Source organism: Macaca mulatta, chromosome 15 (genome assembly GCF_049350105.2).
Source record: "Macaca mulatta isolate MMU2019108-1 chromosome 15, T2T-MMU8v2.0, whole genome shotgun sequence".
NCBI classification, from domain to species: domain Eukaryota; kingdom Metazoa; phylum Chordata; class Mammalia; order Primates; family Cercopithecidae; genus Macaca; species Macaca mulatta.
Window position 1 is genome coordinate 574283 of NC_133420.1, and position 8089 is coordinate 582371.

The window sequence follows — 8089 nt, forward strand, 5'->3', positions numbered from 1 at the left end:
TAAATATAGTTAATGTATTCAAATAATAAGAAAGAACTTTCCCTCTGTTCCAAAGAAAAAGTATAAACAACCTTTTACTTGTCAGGGATTTCACTATGTTTCTAAAAAGCCAGCAAGCACTTTTCCTGAAATAGACCCATCTCTTCCTCTGCATAGACCCTATGAACATTTTAGCTACATTTCTGCTGTATCTTAATGTGATAGATTGTAGAAAATTCCTTGCTACTGGAACTTCACGATGCTTTCCTTTGAAACATCAAATAGAAAGTATGGATAGTAAATCTCAGACTAGTTGCAATTATCAGTCTTGGTAGAGCTGCCACCCACAGCCTCTGTCAATTACAACAGAGTGTGTCTCCCCAGCAACCCGGATTAGATTGCGGACCAAGCCAGGCTCACCCAGGATTCAGTGCAACGTCTTTCAAAGCTGTAGTCACTGCCCCTGGAGGAGACTTGAGAAGTCCTCCCTTTGATGCCTGTGCATGGCTGTTCTCAGATCACAGCAGCTGCAGCAGCATCTCAGAGGATGCCAGCAGGGGTGTCCTGGGTATTGACACCACGGTAGGGGCCTGCAGTGTCTGAATGAAATGGGCCGTGAAAGTGAGCACCCTAGAGGAGTCCACAGCCACGTTTCAAAGGTGCAGTGGCCCGAGGTGAACCCCAGAGCACTGAGGAGCCTGGAGTTGACCTGTCACGACTTCATTGAGAGAGCTGACTGAATTCCGTACCTGTGAGGGCAAAATATGGCTGTTTGCGCTTGGCCCCTTCTCAGTCCAGGGCTAGGGAGGTTGTCTGCACAGCTAGTGGGAGCTTAACTTTGTGCACACTCGGGGTTGGGTCCTACTCCTTTCTGTGAGCCCAGGGAAGATAGGCATGCCGAGCTCTCCTGGAAGAGGGCCCTGACGAGTGGAAGCTGAGCTTCAAGATGGTCGGCCTTGTGGTGTGCGTGGCGGGTTCGGAGTCGGTGTGTGCTGAGTGGGGGCCCGGCTGCTGCTGTCGCTATTGGGCTCAGCAGACGCTGCGGGGGACGTGGCTCCTGTTGTACTTGGTGGTTTTCTCCTCACAGGAGTGGGTTTCCCTGCTGTGAAGGTGTCGGGGCTGTGACAGGCAGCCTGGCAGGAGGAAGACGCTCGTGGGGTTGTGCCCCGAAGCCCCCTTCCTCTTGAGGAGCATGAAGGGGGTTTGGGACCCTGCTTCCGGCTGCGCTCCCTTGCTAGGTTCTTGGCCTCGGGGGCCAGGAGAAGCTGAGTACAGGCCTGAAACCTGGACCCCTTCCACAGCCTCCGCGGCACTTGTGGTGGTGTGCGGGACATGGCCCTTGGAACTCCAAGCCCTACCCTGGCATGCCCGCCCACTGGGGCGTCTTGGGCACCTGCTGTGTGCTTGGCTCCGTGGTGGGGTGGACGGTAGCAAGGGCTGTGGGTTAGAGTGGACACGGTACGCGGATGATGAGAAGCGTCAGGGAGGCAGTGAGAGCACAGCTGAGACCTGCAAGGAGGGGACTGGCTGTGGGTGTTGGGGCTCAGGGAGCTGCCTCTACCAAGAGCCACAGTGGCCAGTGAGGGCAGAGCAGGGGACCGAGGCCCAGGGAAGCCGTGTGTATGGTTTGCATCAGGTGTGCGGGTCTGCCGGGCTATGCGGCCCTTCTCAGTCCTGGCTGGGCCTGGGGTCCCAGAGGGAACGGAGGGTCTTCGCATCTCCCTCCTCTTGCTTCCCTGCTGCTTCCTGGTCAAGGGATGCTTCTTTATTGCAACTCTGGCAGTTATTGTGCATATTAAGAGGAGTTTCACAAAATCGTAGGGTGGGAGGCGGACTAGGGATTCATTTTTTTTTTCTCCCCCTGATTTTACACGGAGCCTTCTACTACCCCTTAGTGTGGAGGCAGAGTGCAGATGCTCTACAGTTATCTATCCGGGAAGAGAAGAGCTGATGGGAAGTCACAGATCTGATCATTGCAATAGCACTGACATTTTTAAGTGGGAGAATGCTGATGTCTATAATAATCAGAGTAAAACTTCAGTAGCTTCAACATAAAGATTCTGAGATGATCTTAGAGCCATTTCGTCCCTAGATCCTTCTGCAGTGTGTAGTGTGACATCTCTACCAGCCTCTGGTCAGTGGCCGCCTGTGGGTAACTGAATGCTTGAAGTGTAAATGAGAACTTCTAATTTTATTTAATTTTAGTCAAATTTAAATAGCTATATGGCCCGGGCACCGTGGCTCATGCGTGTATTCCCAGCAGTTTGGGAGGTCGAGGCGGGTGGATCATGTGAAGTCAGGTGTTCAAGACCAGCCTGACCAACAAGGTGAAATCCCATCTGTACTTAAAAATACAAATAAAATAGTCAGGCGCGGTGACAGGCGCCTGTAATTCCAGCTACTCGGGAGGCCGAGGCAGAAGAATCACTTGAACTCGAGAGGCAGAGGTTGCAGCAAGCCGAGATCGAGCCACTGCACTCCAGCCTGGGTGACAGAGGGAGACTCTGTCTTAAGAAAAAAAAAAGATTTTAAAAAACCCTACATGCCCCTAGTTGCCTCTGTAGGAGACGGTATGGTTCCAGAAGGTAGACTTTGTGTTGAGGACTCTGCAGCGTCAGGCTGGAGACAGTCTCCCTTCCTAGCAGCGTGGGCCCCTGGGCTGTTCTTCTACCAGAAGGGATGGTGGCGTCTCTGGGAGGTATCTGTAGACTCAGATCTGTGTGGATTAGTGACTTGTGTTACTCACAGATACTTAATTTTATGGGTAAATGAATACCTGGACTGGCTGCAACTTCAGGGCGAGATTCGGGAGTAGGGAGTGAAAAGTGACGACGGAACCCTGGGCTTGTCCTGCTGCCCCCAGGACCCGGTCGGGGTGCCTTCTCGTCTGAAGTCCCAGCACGTGGTCAGGGTACCCCTTGCCTCTGAAGCCCCCAGGAAGTGATCGGGGCACCAATCCCCTCTGAAGCCCCAGCACCTGGTCGGGGCACCCCTCCCTTCTGAATCCCCCAGTACCTGGTCGGGGCGCCCCTCCCTTCTTAAGCCCCCAGACCCTCCTGGCCTGCGGTGCTGCTTCTCCAAATGCTGTCCTTGGCTGTTTTCCAGGAGTCACCTGCACCAGAGCAGGCTGCGTGTGTCATTTCTTGTCGGATCTGGGGTGTCAGTGAAGCTCATTTATCTTGTCTTCCTCCTCATGTGCCGTATCTCACCTGTTGACTGTCTGAGTTTGTGTGAGTGCGTGTTGTGCGTTCTCAGGCTGTACTCGGTGCTTAGGTGACAAGAACGTCTTAGAGCAACGGACTGTCTGCTCCAAAGGACGCTGGGCATGAATCGAGACACAGTTTACTTGTGGGGTTTAAATTTCCTGGGTGTTGGAGGCAATTAAGGGGAAACAAGGTCTAAAAAAGCCCCTGCAGATGAGGAAGGCAATAATGAAAAAAATTACTCTATACACACTTAGCAGATGATTTACTTTGTAGGTGAATTTTGCATTTCGGGAACTACTAAAGCTACTGTTTGTAGGGATTCCTTGATGAGCTTCTTGTTTTCTGTCTAGAAAGTAAAGTGGATCGGTTTTGCCTTTAATTCTGACTGACTAGAATCTACTTCCTTTTCCCCCCATTCACGTTAGGGTGGGGATTGGACTGGAAGAGCTGTAGGATCTCTTTATTTCTGATCTTAAATGAATTTTTTCTTCAATGCCCTGTTCTTTGGTTTGGGAAATGTGCTCAATTTGTACCGTGCTTTAAATGTACACAATGGTTCGAAATTGCTACTTTTCTTTAAAGGTAGATATAACATCTTAAGTAAAATGTCATCTATAAATCAGACACAGTCTGGGGCCTGGAGACCCCCCTTGTCACTTCCTTCCAGCTGTGTCTCCTTCCCTGGCCACATTGCCCCTGGCCACATCTCCTCCCCACACCACGCCGTGTCATCCGCCCACCACCTCACCTCTGGTCACAACGCCTCCCTCCCGGCCACATCACCTGTGGCCTCACTGCCTGCCTCCCTCTTTCCTGGTGGCCTCCGTGGCTCCCACTGTCTGCCCTCCCGAGGGTCTGTTCAAGGCTCCTTCCCCGTTTTCCACTCCTGAGTGGGTCTCGGGGCCTAGGTGTTTCACAGGATGCAAGTTTCTTCCCTTCCAGCCGTGGGTCTCTGAGCGACAACTCCAGAGAGGGCACTAAGCTCTCCTTACCTACCTGGGGGGCCTTGAGCCCTGACCACCGACCACCAGGGCTTTTCTGCAGTGTGTGGGGCAGACTCATGCATGAATTGGACTAAAAAGATGCTTCCAGGAATCCTTGTTTTAAGTGCACTGGAGCAGAGATGGGGAGAGGGGACCACCGGGTTTGCTCAGAATTTGGTCCTGATCACAGCCAATGAGGCAACATAAGCACCTCCTAAATGAAGCGTTCCACAGACTGATTTTACACATGACAGAAAGGCTTCACACAATGAGTGAGTTTGAGCTGCATTTGAAGGAAGAACAGGTCCCTGTAGGTGGTAATGAAAGGTAAGCGTGACCCAAGCCATCAGCAGCAGCGGGGGTGGGGTGGTGCAGACTCCCCATGGATGGTGGGCATGGCTGAAATGCAGGAGAGGGCAGGGGTGCGAAGGAACAGCAGGGCGGCAGTAAAATTCCCCTGCAGAGAGGGGACTTGACTGAGATATTATCACATGTATACAACTGAGAGATGATTTCAGGAGGATTTCTGGGAGCCTGTGGGAAGAGCACGTGGTCATCATCAGTTCTCGGGATCTCTTTTTATGAAGTGAAAATAGTTTTGCCTCTGCCTATCTTGTGAGCTGTTGTGACGATCAAATCAGATAATCTTCAGCGAGCCTTGTAAATGCTAAAGCTTATGACAGACTGTTCCAGCCCCCTTGTCTCCACCCTCCTTTCCTATTCGGTAACGTGAACCCTGCTGGGTACCTCACTATCTGCCTGGTTTCCTCCTCCATAACGTGAGCCTTGAGTACTTGCTGGGTACCTCGCTGTGCACCTTCCTTAGTAACGTGAGCCCTGAGTATTTGCTGGGTACCTCGCTACCTGCCGTACAGCTGGCTGTAGAATTGTCAAACGCACTTGGCTGGCACATAAGCAGAAGTGCTCGCTGGGCCTTGGGAGGGCTTTGTGACATGTGGGTGCCTTCTGTTCCCTGTTAGGCTGGAGCTGCAGGAGCCCCCCTAGACCAGATAGAGGACCAAGGCTGTGGCCTCGGGGTGGGGGCTGGGGGAGCTCCCTGGGTTTATATAGTGAGGGTGAGAGCAAACTTCAGTCCCGCTGTGGCATTGGGATTCAGGGTTCCTTCTGGAATGTTCTGAGTGAGAAACAGGAAGTGCGCACAGGTGCGTCTTCTGCGGATTTTATGGTTATCTTGGGAGAGCACTGGTGCCTCTGAACTATGAACCTGCAGAACCACTTGTTCCACTAACGGCCGCCTTTATATAAAGAATGACTTACAAAAGATGCCACTGCAGATGGAGGTATTTGCAGGTGTGGCCTGAAAAATGAACAAAATGACTTTCATCTCAAGGAAAGTACCTTACATTTTTCCCAATGATAGACATTTGAGCTTTCCAGCGAATATTAAAACATAAAAATCTTGTGTCCACCACTTTCTCATGTGATCAATGGTGATACTGATGTGGGGTTTTTTTTTTTTTTTTTTTTTGGACATATAATGAAATGTGGAAGCCGCTCATAACTCCGAACCAGTATTTTCTAACCAATGTGTGATTACAAAATCGTGTGCTGGTAAAAGCCATTCAAGTGCAAGACGGACCAGTCGATTTAGAAGGAATTGGGGCAGAAAGGCCCGTCGACCAGAGCACAGACTCTGTGTTGCAGACAGCCTGTACGGAAGTGCCACTTGTTACATTTGGCAGCAGAGAATACCTAAAATGATCTGAAAACACAATGAAAATACTGCTTCCTAATTGTATATCAGTATGGGGTCGGACTTTCTTCATAAACTTCAGCCATGGCTCTGCAGCCCACTGAACGCAGATGCAGGCATGAGAATCCTGCTGTCTGAGGTGCAGAGATGTTAGGTGTTTTCACAGCAGCACAAACTGTTGCCACGCTGCTGCTTATTTTGGAAAATGGTTTCTTCTTTAACACTGTGTTAAGATGTAATGACTTTATCCTTGTAAAAGAAACTAAATTATGTTTTTTTTTTTTTTTTTTTTTTTTTGAGACGGAGTCTTGCTCTGCCATGCAGGCCGGAGTGCGGTGGTGTGACCTCAGCTCACTTCAACCTCTGCCTCCTGAGTTCAAGCGATTCTCCTGCCTCAGCCTCCCTAGTAGCCGGTACTACAGGTGTTCAGCACCATGCCAGGCTAATTTTTGTATTTTAGTAGAGACGGTGTTTCACCATGTTGGCCAGGCCGGTCTCGAACTCCTGACCTCAAGTGATCCACCTGTCTCTGCCTCCCAAAGTGCTGGGATTACAGGCATGAGCAGCCACCACTCCCGGCCTGATGAGAAAGCTTTTTTGTGCTCTTTAATAAAGTGCAAAGGGTTCCTGAGACCCAAAAGTTTGAAAACCACTGGCTTAAACCGACAAAATTGTCCATGATTCTTCAGTGTATCTTCTAATCTGTTGATGGAGAGAGGACAGCAAGGGTTGCTTTACTTTTTTCCTTTCACAACTCAATGGTGCTGGGACAACTGGGGTATCCACATAGAAAAGTATGGACTGGACCTTTCCTCACCCTACGCGCAAAGCTCAACATGGTTCCAATGTAAGGAGCTGACTGAGACCCATTCTGTCAGTCTGCTGGGTACCATAACGGACACCACAGACCGTGCGACTTAGACAATAGCGTCTTATTTCCTTTTTTCTGGAGACTGGAAGCCTGGGATCAAGGTGAGGGCAGGGTTGGATTCTCTGGGGCCTCACCCCATGCTGTGTAGACAGCTTCTTCTCTGTGTCCTCACAGGTTTCTCTTACGTGTATGCAGCACTGAGGACTGTGTCTAAATTCTCTTAAAAGAACACCAGTCATACTGGATCAGGGCCTACTTTTAAGATCTTATGGGACCTAAATTGCCAAGTTAAAGGCCCTGTATGTAAATACAGTGACATTTTGGGTTTCTGGGGTTGTGACTTTAACATGGAATCTTGGGGGAGGGGGACAGTTCAGCTCATAACACCTTTAGGGGAGAATCCTGGAGAAACTGTTAGGTTGGATTAGGCAATGTTTCCTTGGCTGAGACGTCTAGAGCTATAACAAGCAACTGAAGGGAAAAAGACGGTATCAAAATTAAAAATGTTCAATTCAGAGGATACTATTAAAGTAAAATGACAACCCACAGAACAGGATACATTATCATGATAAGGACCTGATATCAAGAATATATTCAAAAACTTAATAAAAATCCAATTTAAAAATGGACAAAGGATTTGAATAGACACTCTCCAAAGAAAGACATATAAATGCCTTAAAAAGCACATGAGATGTTTAGCAGAATTCGTCATCTTAGAAATGGAAATCAAAACCACCGTGAAATAACACTTCACAACCACCGTGATGGGTGGGTAAAACCCCAGTATTGGACAGTGACATGTTGGTGAATTGGGGAAAACTGAAATCTTGATATATTGCTAGTGGGAGGGGAAGTAAAATGGTGCAGTTGATTTGGAAAAGTCCGACAGTTCCTCAGAAAAGCATGAAATCACCATACGACCCAGCAATTTCACTCCTAGCCATATGCTCAAGAAAACTGAAAACATTTTCCCAAAAAGTATGTCATGCCTGAATCTTCACAGCAGCATTATTCATAGTAGTAGAAACAGTCCAGGTGTCTGTCAACCGGTCACTCACTGAGATTCCACTCACCTTAGACGTGAAAGATGTCAGCACCGAAGGTCACACCAAAGGTCATGCACTGTACGATTCTCCTCACAACAGGTGTCCAGAATGTGCAAATCCAGAGAAAAGGAAGTTGGCTGGTGATTGTCAGGGGCTGGTAGAAGGAAGGAGCCAGGTGCTGACTCTTAATGGGTTCAAGGTTTCTTTGGCCTGTGGTGAAAAAGTCCCGGAATTACATACTAGTGGTTGATGTGCAGCTTTTAGAATATGCTAAAAAGACTGAATTGTAT